This window comes from Halichoerus grypus, chromosome 1, assembly GCF_964656455.1.
Source record: "Halichoerus grypus chromosome 1, mHalGry1.hap1.1, whole genome shotgun sequence".
NCBI lineage: Eukaryota > Metazoa > Chordata > Mammalia > Carnivora > Phocidae > Halichoerus > Halichoerus grypus.
In genome coordinates this window covers 184,882,741-184,902,517 of record NC_135712.1, presented here as the reverse complement: position 1 = coordinate 184,902,517, position 19,777 = coordinate 184,882,741, and the positions used below count along the sequence as shown (strand labels likewise).

Sequence of the window (19,777 nt, the reverse complement as noted above, 5' to 3'; positions counted from 1 at the left end):
TCTGGATTCTTCTAAGCCTATTTACTATGGGACTCCTGCTTTCTTTCCTTGCACTGTATCGTCCCCCTCTGAATGGTCAGAGGTCCACCTAGACAAAACTGACAAGTTGAAATTGTAATCAGTTTGTTTGCTACTCATTACCAGGTATCATGAGGGGCAGCTCTCCTTCTTTATGGGGAATGGTTGGGTATCTCTAGTAGAGAGATGTCACAGGAACATCAATATAATTTCACTTCTGTTTGACTGAAAATAAGAGTCACCATTTCTGACTGCCTAGTGTATTCAAGGCACTTAACAAAATTATTATTTCCTTTATTTCTCACAAGATTCCCATAAGAAAGGTAATATTTAACTACTGAACAAAACTAAGATCTAGAAAAGCAAAATGACTGGTGCACAACCACCTAGCTAATAAGTGGCAGAGCCAAGATATGAGCCTCAGCTTTGACCAGTTCCAAATTATATATTTCCACTCCCCTTATGGCCTTTCTAGAAACTCTATAAAGATAGGACTTAACAGAAGCAAAAAGGAATATGATTTAGAAGAACAATCAAGTAAAATATGATTTATCACAAATATCCATAACATGACATAGCTCTGGTTATGAAATAATTCAACAACCTCACTTCATGCATTCAGCTGTGCCAGTCAGCCCCCATATATCCCCTTGGGCATGTGCCCTAATGTTCCCTATTCATCCCCTAGTCAGATACCTTTAAACCACACTGACATCACAATATGGGAAGTGGCCATTTATGGAGCATGCATTTTTTTAAACTATTTAATTCCTGGCATCTGAGAGCCCAGCATTCAGCAATTGCTCATTTCCATGAGGATTTGAGGTTCTGAAAAAAATGTTTCAGCATGACTGTGGACTCTTTTGTCATTTTTACTTCTAGAAGTATCTTCTCTCACTATGAACTAATTCAACAACCAGAGTCAGTATAGATGGACAGAGAGCAAAAGAGCCATCATTTCTTTAAGGAACAGAAGATGAGAGAGAGTAAGGGGAAGGCCAGTGTTCATGGCCAGAGTTCATGACCCCAAACCTGGTCGCCATGATGTGCCATCTTAAGTATTCATGCCATCCCATTGCTTTTGTTTTCGGAGTCTTGGTCTCGGTGCCTAACGATAATCCATGGGGTTTCATCTTCCCACAAACAAGCTCCTTATTCATGGACTGTCTGAAATTCATTGCTCACTTTCACAGTGATAAAAACCAAGCCCAAGGGCTTCACTTTTCTTAACCAACTCGGAGGTCCAGGAGCGAAGGCAGGCCCTGCACTGTCTCCCCGTGAGTCCCAGTCACATTTCTCAGGGCTGCTCTGCTGGAGAGAGCTCTGCCTAGAAACTTTAAACTTTTCACCGGGCAATATGCTGTCATGCAGGCACTTCTAGCCCACTTATCCCCAGGCCAAATATCGGGGTAACGACTGCCCTTTGGTGATGTTGTCCAGACCCTCTTAGGCCGGTTCTCACACTCGGCAGCATTCTTGTAGGCTGCTGGAAAACACTGGAGCTGGACAGGCTTATAAAAAACGAGGAATGTGCCTCCTCCTTAAAGATCCCATCACCTTAGCATACTCTCCCTGGGAGGTTTGCATTCTTTGGATCCCCCAACTCTCCATGCATAATCCTGGGCCTACGGCTTATGTCTGAGTTGAACTGAATCGCGATGGGAAGGGCACATACTGTTACCATTCCCGTTCGCAGATGGTGAAACCAAGACCAATAGGTTCAAATCATTTGCCTGGTGTTACTAACCTAATTGAACATAGACAGTGAGGCTGGCACCAGATGAAATTCAAGCTTTAAATGAGGAGTGTTTTAGTGGGCTTTGGAGATAAACTTTTGGGAGATGGACAGAGGTGGATGCTATATAACTAATGTATCAGAAGCAGCAAATGACAGGGGGCGGGGTAACGAAAGGGGCTGTGAAGGAGCTGTGGGAGGGCCCTTGGAGTCATGGACTATTAATGGCCAAGAAAGTGAAAGTTGTTTTGCCATAGGTAGTTGAAAATGAGCTGCTAAGGGTATGGGCTCACACTGTCACTAACTGTGGCGAACTCAGAGGAAAGATACTCAAATTTCTCTTTGCCTCAGTTTCCTCATTTCCTTAGAGTACAAATAATACCACCTCCCTCACAAGGTTGTTATATGGAAGAAATTAGATAATCTAGATCAGGGTTTCTCAACAGGGGCATTATTGACATTTGGGGCTGGAAAATCCTTTGTGGGGGATGGCAGTGAGGCTCTCCTGTGCAGTGTGGTATGTTTCGCAGCATCCTTGGCCCCCCCACTAGATGCCTGCACTGTATCCCTTACCCTCAGTGATGACAATCAGAACTGTCTCCAGACACTGCCAGGTGTCCTGGGGAGGCAAAACTCCCCCCACTTAAGAACCACAGATCTGGATAAAGGGGTAGATATATGGCAGGCATTTAATCAATCTTATTACGAGTGTTCACTCCCTTCCCTGCTTTTTCTTCCGGACTTGTCTTTTCAGTGACCCCTTGCAAATATCTCAGCATCTTCTGTCCCAGCATTTGCATTTAAAACCACCTCTGAGGAAGGAACCTGACAAATGCATTTACATTGGGAGTGCTTTCATTTCAGTCTGGGTACAACACCCCGAGCCAAGGACACCACCTTGAATGAGTTACGTGTCAGCACTAGCGACCTGAGTGAGACTAGTGTTTTAGGGAAGTTTCCTTCCTAACCTCTCAGAAGACAGTCTATGCAAATGCTTATATATGCTACCCACTTGTAAGATATGAATTAGTGGTTCCCAAATGGTTCTCTGGAACACCAGTTCTAAGTGGATGAGAATAAGTTACATAATTAGAAGTTTCTGTGGTTAAATGAATTTGAGAAATTCGGGTTAGACCAAAATTAGACAAATCTCTTTAATTCTTAGACCTTCTCAGAGTCTTTAACATGCTACTATGCATCATAATTATTCATGAAGAGATAGGTTTTGTAGCTTTTCACGGACTCATTTTTATATGGCACCAATTTTTGTAGGCCAGATTCTGGGGATCCTGTCCTGACCCACTGAACCAGATGCTAGGGGCAAAGGGCAGGAAGTGAAGTTCAATCAAATCATCCACCAGTTCTTATGCACAGCTAAAATGAGTGCCCCTGACCTAAGCTGATTGCCAACTGAGTAACAGAATCTCTCCTCAAGTGTTTTCGGCTTCCTTTCTACCTCCAAGAAAGTTCTAGATGCTGAACATAAATATGTCCTCTAGGAATTCTACCCATTGGCTTTCATTTCCCTCTACTCCCACTTACTACTGTGAAGTGTATGTAAGCAGGAAGGCAGAGGGCAAAGTTACCCACAAAAACCTACATTTATAATTCCCTAGATCTAGTATTCCTCAGGAAGCCTTCTCTGGCTGCTTCAGGCAGAATTCAGCACATCCTGCCCTGCTCAATGTGCTCGAAGTACATTGGAGGTTCCTCTGCGCATTCTCTCCATTTCTGTAATTCAGTGTCGTAGTGGAAGGCGCAGGCATCTGACCAAGTCAAGTACACCTGAAGTCCTAGCCCAGCCTGTCACTCCATAGTTGTGGGCCCTTGGGTATGACTACAGCACCTATCTGGGGATAGTTGTGAGACTTTGATATCACAAGTTCAGGGTTTAGCTCAGAACTGGTTCATGGTAAGTGCTCAGTGTCAGCAAGGAGGAGATGAGGTTGCTATGTCCTTGAGTGGGTGCTGAACTTCTCTAGGGAAAGGACCATCTATAACTTATCATCCTTTGAATGCTAGTGTCTATCATATAATAAAAAAGACAGACTGAAGAGGGCAGATAAAACAGTGGTCAAAAGCAATGGGAATGGAGGATCATCTGCCTAGTTTCAAATCCCTTTACCACCTGTTGCTTCATGTGTGGTCTTGAGGAAAGGGCTTGATTTCTCCATGTTCTAGTTTACTCCTGAATAAAACCACCACCTAGGTGGTTGTGAATATTAAATAAGATAATGCAGGCAAAGGACTTAGCACATAACAAAAGTTCAGTTAGGGTTATAATTATTATTGCTACTACAATTATTATTAATAGTGTCCCCTCAGCATGCACCAGTGGTTGCTTGGATAAGAGGCTTGCCTGGAAAACATGTCTTTGCTCATGAAGCAGTCTTATCTCTTATTTTTTTTTTTTTTCTACTTATTCTTAGCTCAGATCCCTTGGGAAATACATAGCCAGAGAGACAGCTTGAAATTTGGGACTAGGCTAACAGAGGCCCATGCAAATCTATTCTAGAATTATATACATAGTAAATCCTGTGGCTACACTAAGCTGTGCACAGTTAACATTTTCCTCAGTGCCATAAACCAGACGCCCCTCTCCTCCCCTCCAAATGTTTGTAGCATGTTAGGTGCAGATTTAACTAAACTCCTAAACAAGGAAATGACAGTACCCAAAGGAGATGGAGGAATGTCTTGTGTCCAAACCAAATAAAGGAGAAACCATAAATACCAGGGCTCTGAGACATCAACATTTATACTCAGAAGGCTCTTCTTTCTGCTAAACCTGACTCTTTAATCCCCCAGAGCCTTGCCCTTGAGTACCTCCCTGTGAGTTGAGGCTAATGGCCAAACATGACCACCTGGAGTTTTTATCACACCTGCTTCTAAAAAGGTCAACAAAGTTTTCTATTGAATCCTACTGTCTACTTTATGAGCTGGAAATTGTTTTAGGCTCTGGGGGCAAAAGACAGACACCACACAATTCTTGCCCTTGTGGAGCTCATAGTCTAGTCAGGGAGATAGGCTATCACCCAAAGAATTTATGGTTTGCACAGTGATGTGAGCAGAAGGAACAGGGTGAAGGCACTGTGGCAGGAAGGAAGAAGGCATGTCAGAGGAACTGAATGGGGCCCTGCTTGATTATAAAAGCAAAGAGCATGGTCAAAATGCAGCTGGAGAAGAGAGGGACGTCAGACCATAGCAACACGTAGCCACCCTAATAAATATGGTCCTTATAGGCCATAAAAGAGCAAAAAGAAGCCATTGAAATAAAAAAGCAGTGGATTGATGGAATTTGCATTTCAAAAGGATCAGAAGAGACTAGATTGAAGAGACAGGAAGGTAGTACAGGTAGTCTGGCAAGAGATGGTGCTGGCATGGACTGGTGTGATAGGCAGTGAAGGTGAAGGGAAATGAATGATGGACCCAAGAGATGGAATTGAGATGAGAAAACAACACTTCACATCCAAAACTAGGAAATGCATAGGTGATTCTGCCTAAAAATAAATAAATAAATAACCTGGGGATTTATAAGCCTTCAAAGATAGAAAAGGGAAGGTTATTCAGTCTTACTGGGCAACACTGATGAATTTATAGACCCATAGTGCTCCATTACAAACTTGGCTTAAAAACTATGCATGACTCTGAGAAGGGTGCCAAGACCATCCAATGGGGAAATGAGTCTTGTCAATGAATGGTTCTGGGAAAACTGGATATCTACCTGCTAGAGAATGAAACTGCACCCTTATTTAACACTGTATACAGACATTAACTCAAAATGGATCAAAGACCCAAATGTAAGACCTAAAACTATAAACTCTTAGAAGAAAACGCAGGGCAAAAATCTTCACACTATCACATTTGGCAATGATTCCTTGGCTATGACAGCAAAGGCACAGCCAAAAAAATAGACATATTGAACTTAATGAAAATGAGAGAATTTTGTACATCCAAAGACACTAGCAACAGAATAAAAAAGCAATCCACAGAATGGGAGAAAATATTGGCAGGTCATATATTTGATAAAAGATTAATATGTAAAATGTATGGAGAACTCCTAAAACTCAACAACAACAAAAATGATTCAAAAATGGACAAAGGACAAAGAAGATACACAAATGGCCAACAAGCACATGAGCAGATGCTCAATATCACTAATCATTAGAGAAATAGAAATCAAAACTACAGTGAGATACCACCTCACACCCATAAGGATGGCCATCTCCAAAAAATCAGAAAATAATGTGTTGGTGAGGATGAAGAGGAACTGGAACCCTTGTACCCTGTTGGGGAGAATGTAAATTGGCAGCCACTGTGGAAAACAGTACAGCATTGCCTCAAAACATTTTAAAAGTGATCCACCAATTCCACTTCTGGTTATATACCCAAAAGAATTGAAAGCAGAGTCTTGAAGAGGTATTTGTACACCCATGTTCATAGCAGCATTATTCATAAGAACTAAAATATGGAAGCAACCCAGCATCCATTGACAGATGAGTAGATAAACAAAATGTGGTTTATCTATACAATTGAATATTATTTAGCCTTAAGAATAAAGGAAATTCTAACACACGCTACAACACAGATGAAACTTGAGGACATTATTGTGAATGAAATGTGCTAGTCACAAAAAAGACAAATACTGTGTGATTCCACTTATAAGAGGTACTTAGAGTAGTCAAAATCATAGAAACAAGGAAGTAGAATGGTGGCTGCCAGAGGCTGGGGGAGAGGGGAACATCAGGTGTTACTGTTCAATGGGGATAAGTTTCAGTTTCACAAAATGAACAGAGTTCTGGAGATGGGTGGCAGTGATAATATATTTAATACCATGGAACTTTATACTTAAAAATGGATAAAATGGTAAATTTCATGTTATATGTATTTTACCACCACCACCACAACAACAACAAAAAAAAACGGGGAAAATTGGCACAGATTCAAGGATTCACTGTGAAGGGCACAAAATGGAGCTTTACTGCCTATGCTCTGGCTAATTAGAATATAGAATTCCATAATCAAAATTCCAAGTTAAAAGGAAAACTATTTACAGCAGGCTAGAGGGCTTTACACCAGCATCAGAGTCAGAAGAGCCTGGGTTCAAATCCCAGCTCGGTCACTTCCTGGCAATTGACTAGTAATAACTTCATCCTGACCCTCAGTTTTCTCATCAGTACAATGGAAATGATGAACCCTGTCATGTAGGGCTATTATAAGGCTAGAAGGATATGATATAAGGATTAAATGTTGACCATGTGTATCAAGTGCCTAGTCCTGAGCCAGGTCTATATGTATGTTAGCTCTTCTCTCCATCAGTGACACGCTGCCAAGCAGGAACAGACACAACAGAAAGAAGGAAGGGTGATTTCTTTGAAGATGGGAAAGTTGTACCATGTCTCCATCCCCAGCAGAACAGAAGATCATCTTCAACAGGCGCTGGTGGATTTAGAATCACAGGAGTAGAGAAACCTCTCAGAAGCCAAAGGACAGGGCAGTGTGTTTCAAACTTTTTCAGATCACAAAGAAATACATTATAGCCTAAGAGCCAGCAATACACTCTATTTTCCACTTGATTTGATTCTGGTCATGACTCAATCAAAGTGATTTTTTTTTTTTTTTTTTTTTGACCCTGGGGTCATGACTCACAGTTTGAAAAACACCTGGTTAGGGAATTCATAATGTGCGTCCTTCCAGGAAGCCTTTCTGGAACACCCTCACCCTGTAAAGGTTGTTTCCACATTTGAATTTCTTCGGCTTAAATGATTCCAGGCTGTGCCTCACCATGTACTCATAGCTCTTCTCCTGCCTCCCTAAATACATTCATTGTTGCTCTGTCCTTCCAAATCTACCCGCATAGCCCCCTTCATTATTTCACATTCAGGAGACCGAAGTGAAGAAGCTGGGACAGTTTAATGTATTTATATGGTAGTGGAGGTAGGGGCAGATGGCCAGGAAACTAGCATCTAGTCCAGTGAACCTACTCTGGCCAATCACTGGCTCTGTGCCTTGCACTGTGCAGAGCTCAGGAAGAGGATGGGTTTCTTCCAGATTCCCAAAGCCTTGGAGGCTGGGCATGAGCTCAGAGTATGGGAACAGAGCACACAAGCTTCAGTGTGAAGCCTCTGAGGGCTCCTGAACAGAGACCTGGCATGAGACCTTTGCCCTGTACTGAAGAAGCTTCCTTAGCAATAAATAGAGCAAGACTCTATTGCCTAAAGGCAGAGGAATGGCACACAAGACTGAAGCCTCTGAGAAACCATCCCACTGGGGAGTTCACAGCAGCCCCACTAGCGTGGAGAACTGCATGCTCGTGGAGGAGGCGGACAGCCCTGGATTTCCAATTTGCAGCACCCTCTTCCAAGCCGTCTGACAATGAATCTAGTTTTTATCTCTCTGAGCTTCCCTTTCCACACTGTAAAATGGACTAATAATAATACCTATAGAATAGGGTTGTCTGGAGCATGAAATGAGATAATATACATCAAGCCCTCAGGATAGTCCCAAGCACATGAGAAATCTTTAGTAAATGTGAGCCAGAGTTCTTATTTTTCAACACTCAATAGAGCATCATTGAGGGGAAAAAGGCAGTCACCTGAAACAGCTTTTCCTCCTTGAAGCCAAAAGGACATAGTTTCCTAGTGAGAAAATGTGGATGTTAGGCCCTGAATGCTCTTGGAATAGCAAGTGATTTTATCTCAGGAGTCTCTGTGTGATGCTAATGTACAAACCTGACCCAGCTGACTTCAGATAGTGTCACTTGGCTTCTGGGCCTGCAGCTTTGCAGAGCGATGCCTCTGGCATCAGCCACCTGTCCCGTGGGGGCACCGCCCAGGCTCAGAAGACTTTAGCTAGCCTCAGAGCTTTTCAGAAGCAAGTTTTAGGGGATAGTCTCTGGAGGCCTTATGTCTGCCCTCCCCTTTCCTCCCCTGGCTTTCCCACACAGGCCACAAATCCTGCCTCATCCTCTGGGAAGGCCCACCTATGGGCTGCTACTTGTACCAACTCCCAAGGTCTTCATCCTCCATGAAACTGATCCTGAGGACTCCAGCCTCCATCAACCTTTCTTTTCTTTGAGCTCTGACAGTGAAAATTTAGCATGTATAGCAATGCTAACAAAAATAGAATGGGAGTCAGATCCATAATTTTACATTTTCGAGGAGTAACATTAAAGAAAAGTTTTTTTTTAAATAGGTGAAATTGACTTCAAGAATATAGTTGAAGTCTGGTGTGTATTTTACATTTACAGCCACGTACCAGCCACATTTCCTGTGCTTAGTAGCCACATGTAACTAGGAGATTTTGAAGACTTAGTGCTCCCCACGCTCCAGAAAACCATAAAATATTTCATTATTATTTCTTCATATTGATTACATGTTGAAATGATATTTTGGATCTTTTGGGCTAGATAAAATATATTGTTTCTATTAGATACTCCCTGGCTCTTAAGGACCACTTCCTGGTCCTTTTACTAGAAGGCAAAGGCTTTCCCCCTGTCCCCTTCTACCATGCACTTCCCACACCTACATCTGCCTGCAAGACAGACAAGTGGATAGAGAGAAAGAAGAAATCCAGTTATCCTCCTCCAACTCTTCAGACCATAGTTCCTCTGGTTAGAGAGAAGGTCTGGGAGGCTGCCTAAACCCTGCTGCTGTTGCCACTGACCAGGATTACAGCTTCCACGCCTGCAGCTTGCCTGGGGGCTGGACAAGAGGAAAAAAACGAAAAAAAAAAACCCAAAACCCAGAGGATAGATGCCATTCTCTCTGTCCCTTAGGGTTCCCTTTACTCCTTGGACTAGAAGCAGGGGCTTTTCTTGGGTTCTTTCTTCCTGTGCCCACATGCTGTTACAGGATTCATGTTGCCCTTGAGCCTGGACTAGAAGATGTGGGAATAAAAACCCAGGAAACTCACGGTCTCAATTTTATTTAGAGTTCTGGCTTCCTTTCCCAATCCACCTGCTACCACTTACTTTTCAGAGTCCTCAGATAGAAGCTGTGTACATTTTGTCTAGGGTTTTTGGTTGCATTCAGTGGGATTAATAAGGTGGAGTGTGATTATTTCATTTTAACCAGAGCCAGAATCCCCAGGAAACATTTTTTTTTTTCCCATGTGTTGTATTACATTCAACCTCTATGACACTTGATCATCTACAAATGGCATCTATAGAAACTTAGATCAGATTAATTAGGATACCATATTCCTAGACCATGCCAAGTATCCATGATATTCACATACTTAGAATGGAACAGAACTGCTTTTTATATTGAGAACAGACATAAAGAGATTTCAACACTTATCCTTGAGTCAGGAATGAATGAAGGATATTGGTTGACTTTTTTCTTTGTGAAAAGTTTAAACATCTATTACCCCACATTATTGACTCTGTCACATATGTGTTTAATTAGGGAATGTATATTACCTCCATGTTTTCAGACCACATTTTTGTAAACATCTGACTTGATAAGGCAGCTGTTATATTTATTTGGAATCTCTGATCATCACTCATAGTAGCCTTAAACTTCCTTTTATAGTAGACAATAGAATTTGAAATTAAGTAATTGTGTATTGCCGAGAAGAAGTACATCCATTTATATGGATCAACTAATTTCCAAAAGTATTATGCACTTAATGAAAAAGGAAGTGATCCACACCTCTAAAAATCATTAGCAGGCCAGCCATTACTTCAAAACACATTATGTGCTCACATACTCATACGGAGCTGATAACACACTGATAAGATGAGCTAAATTCCAGAAAATGTTGGGAAATAATTTGGTGGTTAAGAACATCACAAAACAGCAGAGTTATTGAAAATGATAATGTGGATATTTGCGTAGTGATATGTACTGTACAAAATGTTTTTATTCAGTCGGTTATTCATTCTTACGGCCATTATTTATTAAGTGTCTATGATGTGTCATCAGTGTGCTAGACACTCTCATATTCATAATTTGTGAGTAACCCCAGGTGTGCTCTGCTTTAACTAAACCTTACACATAAAAAGTCTGAATTGACTGAACAGATATAGAGAGATGTATACAAAGAGAAGTTGTTGAGTTCTTAAAACAACAAACTTCAAAATCTTTCCATTTACAAGCATCAAAGCTACCCACATTTGGGGGGACTAGAGACTCTCTAAGTATAAGGGGCAAAAGGCATGGGCTTTGGAATCAGAAACACCTAGATTAAATCCTTAAAATTATTTTCAACCTCAACTTTGTCAGCAGTACCTATGTCAAAGGACTGTGGTCAAGTATGCATGATATAATGCTTCTCACGTTCATAGAACAAACAAACACATGGTAAGCTCCCAATATCTATATATTATAATTACTACGTAAAGTTTATTTGCATTGCATATAAAGTGAACTATTTGTCAATGCTTTTCATTTCAAATATATGAGTTTGTTCTATTACCTATAATGTTTAAGAAGAATGATTACATGTAGGAATAAGCTTAATAAGGAATATGCCAACATCAAATATTTTAATTTTCATGTTTTCACAACTCCTATCCCCTAAATGAAATCAATTTAATACTCATCTTATTTTGGGGGGCTATTTTTGTCTTTATCATTTACTAAGCAACCACAATGTATGTCTGAGGATCTACAGAACCCATGTGAGACATAATCCTTGCTCTCACGGACTTTACCTGCTAATAAGACAAGATGTACTTGAAAAGGTAGTCTTTGTGCCAGAAAGAAGGCAATTTCACTCACTCTTCTCTTCATGTCTCCCTCATTGGGTGGTGGTTTTAATGAGATAAAAATACTTAAATGGTTATTTTCTTTCACTTTCAAGTGGGGGTTGAGTCTTTCATTTGAGTGAGCAGAATGCAGATCTGAGATGTCTTCATACTGAGGTAGTTTGGGAAATCCATAATCATTTTAACAGTAATATTATTTGTTAAGTACCTACTGAGGCCTGGGCTCTTTGCTGGATATTTTCACATTTAATCCATACAGTAAGGATGTATTATTACCTTCATTCCACTTCTGTGGTCAGTGAGGCTTAGAAATGCTTAGTAACTTGCACAAAGCAAAGGGAGCAAAGCCCAGATGTGAACCCAGGAGTGTCTGGTTTTTTTTTTTGATATCACTCTTTAGCTCAACTCAAGGATATGTAATGCCATAAAATGCAGATGTCTGCTCCTCTTAAATATCTTCCCTGTTATCCTTTCTTCAATAGGTAAAATTCTAATGATTAATGTGTGGCGCTTGGACCATGATCCACTCACTTCCATCTGTGTCAGACAATGCTAATTAATCATAGAGCTTTTGCCCACAGAAATTGGATTTAGCTCAGAATCCTTCTGAACACAGCATCCCAAAGCAACTGACCATAATTAACACAAAAAAATCTGTTGGACATGTCTCTCACGGCACTCTGTGAATGACTTTACTAATAGCACATACAGTACTATGTTTAAATGATTTGCTTCCTAAATTTTAGTCTTCCCTTTTAGTTTTAGTCATAAGACTTCAATGATAGGATCATTCATCTTCCTAAATCCAGCCCCTGTACACAGTATACCACATAACACAGTGGGCACCAAGTAAAAGTTCTGTTGGATCGAGTGTAAGTAAATACTTCTAGTTTAAACTTATGTGACTACCAAAATGCTAAACATATGTTATTGGTTAATAATTAGAATGGCTAGCATTTATTAAGCATTTACTATTTGCCACATATGGAAGTAAGCAATTCACATATATTAATTTTTTTAACTTAAACAATGATCCCATGATATAATTATGTTATCCCCATTTTATAAATAGCAATACTGAAATTCAGAGAGCTTAAATAATTTGTATAAGGTCACAGGACCAAACCCAGATATTCTAACCCCCAAGCCACACCCTTTTTTTTTTTTTAAGATTTTATTTATTTATTTGACAGAGAGAGACACAGCGAGAGAGGGAACACAAGCAGGGGGAGTGGGAGAGGGAGAAGCAGGCTTCCCACCAAGCAGGGAGCCCGATGCGGGGCTCGATCCCAGGATCCTGAGATCATGACCTGACCCGAAGGCAGACACTTAATGACTGAGCCACCCAGGTGCCCCCCCAAGCCACACTCTTAACCACTACACTGGTTATAACAAAAAGCCCACATAAAACATAATTTTCCATCTCACACTGAATTTATATAACTGTACTACTGCCCATTACTGGTTTTCTAGAACTTTGCCAGAAAATTAAGTATCTTTCGCTGCTCCTTTCCGGGCTCCCCCTGCTAAAACTACAACAACAAACCACCCAAACTTGTGAATTAACTGATAAGAAATGGATCAAGTTTCCAGAGAAGTCTCTTTCTCCTTTTCCAGTTTTTTATCACCCAAACCATTTCAGGGTCTACTCTGTGTTGGCCACTGTGACAGGTGCCATGGGGTGTAAAGATGAATAAGACTTGCTTCCTGACATCAGTGTACTCACAGTCTAGTAGGGAAGCAGCTGCATAATGACAATGGGCTGTCACTGAGAAAGGCAGGTAATGCTTTGGGTGAATGAGGAAGAGACACTTAGTTTTGCCTAAGAGAATCTTGAACGGTGGAAAAGAATCATCCAGGAGGGAAGGGAAGGAAGGGCACACCACAGAAAGAATATATGCAACAGTGTGCCTTAGAGTCTAAATCCAGGCATTCCAGGGACGTAACTGTGGATTTCAAAGTCCTCGGTAGGTGCCTCGTACCCCTGTCAACATGATTTGGAACCTTCCAGATAGAACTCCAGTAGGTCCGCCCTGGAACTCCAGAGTTCCAGGCACTGAGGCTACCATGGTACATATGTTTCCTCCACCAACACATGGAAATATTCTTCTATTTATTTATTATTTTAATGCAGTGATTGATCATGGTTGTTGAAGGGGATCATGAGTTTTTGGGGATTTTAGTGTACCTTTTACATACCCTGAGGGTCCACCTTCTGAAATCAACGAATGCCTCATGAGCATATTCTTTCAGAACTCTTCAAAAAGAGGCACATAATTTCCCCAATTTCCTATGAAAGACATTATTCAAGTGTCCTCAAGTGACAGATGGTCTAATAATTTGCAAATACGTGCTCCTTACACTCTGAGGTCAGCTCTGTTTTACTTAAGAGTTTTCACTCACACAAGTACCATCTGGAGCACACATCCTCTATCTTAGGCTTCAAATAAATCCCGATTTACCTCAGAAATATTTGCCAAGAGTCTGCTTGCTAGAAAAATTACCAGTTTCTCCTCTTGGAGGCATGTCTTTGCAATCTATGACACGTAGTAGGCACTTCATAAAAGTCCATAGGGATTCTCTTTAGGATGCTACAAAAGACACCTGTTGAGACAAAGGTTTGGGGGAACTGAAGCTAAATTTTTTTTTTTTTTTTTTTGGTGTGTGTGTGGGGGGTGGTGGGCAGTCTGGCAAGATTAAGCAATTTTCTTTTAGTTGGAGCATCCTAATCCAAATTAAAGCTGCGTGTGCTACATCAACATTCTGACTCAACACTGCTGAAGTTTCTTTGCCAAACATCTTCTCAGCTATCAGAATTAGTAAGTCTGGGCGCATTTTGATCTGATGATGTATGTATATAGAAGAATGGATGAATGCTTGAGGATGAACTTCAAATCTTGAAGGAATCACGGGCTATTGTGCTCTTTGAAAAGCCTGAGGAATGCTTTTGTGGGGTCTACCCCCAGGGCATGCCGGGGGCATGTCGGTGGCTACCACCTTGCGAAGAGGAATCTGGGCGTTGGTGCTCATGTTTTCTCTCTGGAGCAAAATCCAAGGCGCATATAGGATTTCATCAATAATTCCAAGGTGTTATCCAACCCCAGTCCTGGGCCCACTGCACTCTGGAAAATGCCTTAAGCGTTTAAGCTAAACCACTGAGAAAGGCAAGGAAGCTAATCCAACTACTCTTCTTTTGGGCCAGTCATTTAATCCCCAGATGCTCTCAGTACTGGCTAGCCTATCGGGACTGGAAATGGACCACTCCTGTCCCTTCACACTGACTTCCTCTTGAGAGCAGGAAAGCATCCCTTTCCTCTTTCAAGTGGACCCAGATGCAGATTCAACTAGTTTTAACTCTTTTTCAAACTTGATTAATAGTCCTTTAAGTCAATTCCTGGTAGGAGGTGGGTCCTGCACACATCATTTTTTTTTTTCGTAAGTAGGGAAGTGAGTAATTCCTAAATTTTAGGCCAGGAAAAAAAATCTGGAACTTTACCAAGTTCATTACATTTTGGAGTAACAATTATAAAAGTTTTTTTTTTATAAATTTATTTAGGAAATCACCCCCAATTCCATTATCTAACAATAATGTTTTTCCCATTTCTGTTTTTAAAAATCTAGTCTCCTAAATCTTAAAACAACAAAAGTGGGATACTGGCATCTAAAATTTTGCAGAATACATTTCATTACTAAAAATATTTTAATCAGTCTTACACAATTGTGTAAGACTGTTGAATCACAGACTTGTACCTCTGAAACAAATAATACATTTTATGTTAAAAAAAAAAAAAAGAAGAAGAAGAAGATAGCAGGAAGGGAAGAATGAAAGGGGGGAAATCGGAGGGGGAGATGAACCATGAGAGACTGTGGACTCTGAGAAACAAACTGAGGGTTCTAGAGGGGAGGGGGGTGGGTGGATGGGTTGGCCTGGTGATGGGTATTAAAGAGGGCCCGTACTGCATGGAGCACTGGGTGTTACACGCAAACAATGAATCATGGAACGCTACATCAAAAACTAATGATGTAATGTATGGTAATTAACAGAACATAATAAAAAAAAAAATATATATATATATATATAATAAATAAATAAAATAAAATAACATTTAAAAGTAATGTGACCACCCAAATATTTTCAGCACTGATATTACCTTCTGAATTGAATAGTGATATCTGAAGTTTTAAATCTATTTATTTTATTTTTTTAAATGTAAATCACATTTTATTTTGTCATCAGAGGTAATTAAATTTGATACATACCTTCTATAAGTGTTTTAGATGAAAGGTTTTTTTTTTTTTTTTTAGTGTTCCAACAATTCACTAGTTGTGTATAACACACAGTGCTCATCACAACTGTGCCCCAATTTTTTTAAAAATCTATGTATTTAAGGATGCCTGGGTGGCTCAGTTGGTTAAGCGTCTGCCTTCGGCTCAGGTCATGATCCTGGGGTCTGGGATCCAGCCCCACATCAGGCTCTTTGCTCAGGAGGGAGCCTGCTTCTCCCTCTGCCTGCTCTGCCTGCCGCTCCCCCTGCTTGTGCTCTCTCTCTCTCTCTCTGACAAATAAATAAATAAAATCTTTAAAATAAAAAAAATCTTTTAATCATTTTCCTATATCCATAATTCCTAAATATTTTCAAAAACTTGACATGCAATGTCACCTAGTAATCCGCAGAATCCTCTTTGAGAAATGCTATATAAAATCAAACCAGGAAATCTATCAAGGAAGTTAACAGAGAAGGGTCTAGTAAGAAAAACCTGGGTTCGAACCCTGGTTCTCTCACTAACCAACCAAATTAGCATGAATAATACATAAATAACTAAGGTCATAACATTGATCGACCACATGCTATGTTAACAGGCACTTTGTGAAGGGTCTTGCATGTGTTAATTTCACTTGCTCCTAGAACCCATATGGCTGGTGCTATTAGTATTCCTACTTTGCAGATGAGGATATAGAGGCTAAGGAATGTTTCCTGCTTCAGCTCTCAAGGTGAATCAATAAGAACTTGAACTGGCCCGTGTCCACTCTACCAGACTGAGTTCCCACCCTCCTCCTCTGGCTGTTGGAGACCTGGCTCCCTTACAACTCCCACCCCACCTGCCTGGTTAGTTTCCCTAACACTGGGTTACTTCTCATTCCCAGCCTTAGCACCAACTCTAACACTGATCCCTCCTCTTCACCCTTTATGTTTCCCCCTAAATGCTGCTTGCTCCAGGAAGCCTTCCCGGTACTCCATTATAGCTCACTCGCGGCAGCTGGCCCGCGCTCCGCGTTCTCCCGCAGCTTGTCCTTCGCGTCCACTGCCGCCACCTCCACCCACCGCAATGGAAGAGGAGATACCGCACTCCTCATCGACAATGGCTCCGGCATGTGCAAGGTGGGCTTTGCTGGGGATGACGCCCCCTGAGCCGTGTTCCCGTCCATCGTCGGGCGACCCCGACACCAGGGTGTGATGGTGGGCATGGGCTAGAAGGACTCCTATGTGGGCGACGAGGCCCAGAGCAAGCGGGGCATCCTGACCCTCAAGTAGCCCATCGAGCACAGCATTGTCACCAACTGGGACGACATGGAGAAGATCTGGCACCACACCTTCTACAACGAGCTGAGCGTGGCCCCCGAGGAGCACGCCATGCTGCTGACCGAGGCCCCCCCTGAATCCCAAGGCCAACCACGAGAAGATGACCCAGATCATGTTCAAGACCTTCAACACCCCAGCCATGTACGTGGCCATCCAGGCTGTGCTGTCCCTGTACGCCTCTGGCCGCACCACTGGTATTGTCATGGACTCTGGGGACGGGGTCACCCACACTGCCTATCTACGAGGGGTACGCCCTGCCCCACGCCATCCTGCGTCTGGACCTGGCTGGCCAGGACCTGACAGACTACCTCACAAAGATCCTCACGGAGCGTGGCTACAGCTTCACCACCACCGCCGAGCGGGAAATTGTGCGTGACATCAAGGAGAAGCTGTGCTACGTCGCCCTGGACTTCAAGCAGGAGATGGCCATGGCTGCGTCCTCCTCGTCCCTGGAGAAGAGCTATGTGCTGCCCGACCGGCAGGTGATCACCATTGGCAACGAGCGGTTCCACTGCCCGGAGGCTCTCTTCCAGCCTTCTTTCCTGGGTATAGAGTCCTGTGGCATCCACGAGACCACCTTCAACTCTATCATGAAGTGTGACACGGACATCCAGAAGGACCTCTACGCCAACACGGTGCTGTCTGGCAGGACCACCACATACCCCGGCATCTCCAACAGGTTGCAGAAGGAGATCACAGCTCTGGTGCCCAGTACAATGAAGATCAAGATCATTGCTCCTCCTGAACGCAAGTACTCGGTGTGGATCGGGGGCTCCATCCTGGCCTCGCTGTCCACCTTCCAGCAGATGTGGATCAGCAAGCAGGAGTATGACAAGTCAGGCCCCTCCATCGTGTACCACAAAGGATCCTGGTACTCCATTATACACTCTCTTCATTATGCATTATCTTCATGTGCACATTTTCATTGAGAAAACTTCTAGGGATTAGTTCTTTTTGTAACTATGAGTTCATTATCCATCTCCCTTGCTAGACTGAGGCTCCAAGGTGCCCTCACATCTGTATTTCACCCAACAATGTGAATAAGTGACTCATTAATGACATGTCATTCTCAATTCTTTAGCCTGTGACATGGTTAGTTCCGATTAGCTCATTTCTAAACTTGTGGCTTTCGGCATGACAAAAGGGAAGTACAAAAGGTGCATGAAACTGCTAAGTTAAATTGTAGGACTTTGGGTGATTGACCTTGAGAAGGAGTGGGTTTTGAAAGCCATTCCATTCTCTGTCCCTTTTAGAACAGAAGCTTGAATCTGTACACACCATTTTTGCCAAGAGAGTTAAATGGATGGCTGTGGAGGGAGTGCATTTACACGGCTTTTCCAGTAACATGAAGCTTTAAGCCCATGGAACTGTCCCCAAACAAAAATTTGGTCTTGGCCACCTAGCTTCTCCCACCCTGGTGAGTCAGGTGGAAGAGTGGGGTAAGTGGTCCTAGAGGGTGTTGTCCTAAGGCTCGCTTTCTCCTGTAAGGGGCACCACTGCCTCAGTTCCCATGGCCAAATAAAGGAAATGCTGCATCAAAACTTGTCTTGAAACTTCACAATGCAAATGAGCACATTAGTGAGGCTGGGCGGTCCGGCAGGGAGTAAAAAAATATCTATTTCATTTTGCTCAGTTCCTAAGTTTATTTGGCCATGTTTAGTCATAGCATGCTGTCTTGGATTAGACTGCACCAGAAGCAGACTCTGAGATAAGGATTTAAGTGAAAGAAGGTTTATTTGGGAGGTGAATTTATAAAAAGCATCGGAAGCAGGGAAAGGAAGTGAGATTGGAAAGGGAAGGAGGCCAGTCCATGGGGCATAAATAAGCAAATTTACCTTTGGAGGCAACTGGAACTCAGCCTTGCTGGGGACCCATGGGAGGAGACACCCACCAAAGAGGTGACCTGTCTCAGGAGTAAGGAAGCTAGATTTTATTCACCAGCTCTCATCAGTCAGACACTGAGGGCTGCTTTGGGGGCCACTAGCTCCCTTGTACTTTGGGCCTGCTTTGCATGGTATCTAGAGAATGATGGCAGGCAAGGACTGGCAGGTGCTCACAACAGACCACTGGTTGTCATGCACAGGAACTGAGTGCCAAGGGGAGATGGGTGGGAGCATGTCTGCTGCCCCCGTGTCCCTCTTTACCTTTTCCTTTTTCACACAGGGCACCCATTCATACCTGGTGGAAGTAGTACTTGAGGACCAAAATTTGGAAAACAAAATTCCAAAATTTGGCATTCAAGCAGTTCAGTGAGTTCCCAGAAGCAATCCTTTAGCTGAACCACGGAGCCAATGCTATGCTATAGTTTGTAAAACCCCAAAGGGAATTCCTGTAAATGCCACCAAATACCAAACATATAAATCTCAAGGCTCAGCAGAAAGAGCCTTGGGAGATCAGAACTTATGGGATGCTACATCAAAAAGCCATCTAAGGATCCAAAGTTAGAATCAGGTTCTAACTCAGGCTGTCTGTGAAAGAGAAAAGTTCTCTTTCCCACAGCCAAGGGCACAGGGGATGCCATACTAACAGTGTCCTGTGTATGGTGATGGCAGGCTACATCCGCAACAAGTTAGAGATCGTCATATGGAGGTACAGACAAAGACATAGAGCTCTGAGGACCCCACTTCTATGGAATGTCTTACATTCTAGCAAAGTCAGACAATACAATACCAGCAAACCAAAAGAGAAAATGTTCATAGATGGTAGTAAAGGTTATGAAGTCATTTAAAAGGA

General features: G+C 42.3%; 1 pseudogene across 1 annotated transcript in view; it reads left to right on the top strand.

Annotated features, from left to right (window-relative positions):
* Positions 1–18,477, top strand: part of LOC144382402 (actin, cytoplasmic 2-like) — a 228,868-nt pseudogene extending 210,391 nt beyond the window's left edge. Inside the window, exon 4 of the transcript XR_013449282.1 lies at positions 16,682–18,477. The product of XR_013449282.1 is annotated as an actin, cytoplasmic 2-like (transcript). The remainder of the gene's footprint in view (positions 1–16,681) is intronic.
* Positions 18,478–19,777: the final 1,300 nt, after the last annotated feature.